The sequence below is a fragment of the Apaloderma vittatum genome, unplaced genomic scaffold (genome assembly GCF_000703405.1).
Source record: "Apaloderma vittatum isolate BGI_N311 unplaced genomic scaffold, ASM70340v1 scaffold32469, whole genome shotgun sequence".
Classification (NCBI taxonomy): domain Eukaryota; kingdom Metazoa; phylum Chordata; class Aves; order Trogoniformes; family Trogonidae; genus Apaloderma; species Apaloderma vittatum.
This window is the reverse complement of record NW_009737570.1, coordinates 18251-19605: the sequence shown is the minus strand read 5'-3', so window position 1 is coordinate 19605 and position 1355 is coordinate 18251.

Genomic DNA, 1355 nt, shown 5'->3' with positions numbered 1-1355 from the left:
CACACACACACACACATATATATATATATCTCTTCTCTCTGGAGTAAGTGCTCAGGAGCTCCCCACACTGCTCTTTCCCCGGTCAGAAAAGGAAAACACAACCCTTCCCCATCCCCTGGAGTCCAAGGTACCAAAGGACCCACCCGGTGCCTGAGCACCCTGATACCCAGTGGGTGTGGGAAAGGACCTGGGGCAGCAGGGCCCCAGCCAGGGGAGCAGGTAGAGCCAGCGAAGCCTCGGTGGCTGCTCCCAGCACCCGGCCCTGCTGGGCTTTGTTTTGGGACTCTCCAGCACGATCCTCGCTTTGGGGAGCAGCCCGGAGGTGCAGCCCCGCGGGGAAGCGGCAAATCCTGCAGCTGGGGAGGATGCGAGTCCTTCGGCAGCTGCTAATTCCTGCAAATTCAGGGGCTTAGCGTGCGCCCCAAAGCGTGTGGAACCCTTTTGTCCCACATACCTTTACCAAGAGTCACGGGCAGAGAGGCCGGGTGGGAGCCAGGGCAGGGCTTAGGTACACAGCGACCAGCCCAGAACAAACTCCTGCGGCTCCACGCAGCTCCCAGGAGCCGAGCGAGGGCACGGCCGCTGCCAGCCTGGCACTCAGGGACTCACCCTAATCACCCCTTGCTTCGTGCGCAGCAATTTATTTGATTTTCTTAACTCTCATTCCAGTGCCTGTCGAAAGAAGCTCAGTGTAAGCTGAAATAAGCTGCAAAACGCAAGAGACCTTTAACAAAGTGGAAAGGCGTGTGAAGGAAAGACACCACGGTCCACATAAATAAATGTCATCTTTATTTAACCAAATATAATTTATCAGTTAAGTTGACATCTGTCAATTCCGTTACAGGAACTATAAATAATTAAGACAGTCTTTTTTCCTTTAATAAAAAGAGTAAACCAGTATTTTTCATTTGCAGTCAGCTGTATAGTAGGCATGCATTTGAGTGCAATCGGTGGGAAAAGTCTGACCATCAAGAGTCTCCAATTTTAAATTACTTTCTTTCCTCACCTATTTCCCTCCCCCACACACCTTAGACCTTCTAGAAATGTACGGACACCCCCAGCCCAGAAGTAGATTCTTCATTCGGGGAGTCTTTTCTTGGGGGACTAAAGAGTAATGTGACACCTAGAAGACCAGGAGAGTTTCTCATATATATATATATATATATACACACACACACACACTCTCACAAATATATATATATATATATAAAAGCTTAATTGTTAATGGAAGTCTCATCTATTCTTCAACATTAGGCAAAGAAATCAGGTGAGCAGCAGAGAATCCTCCAGAAGTTCCTGGGCTGAGACCTCAGTACAGCGGGGTGTGAACATTGGGGTGTGAATGTTGGGGTTTG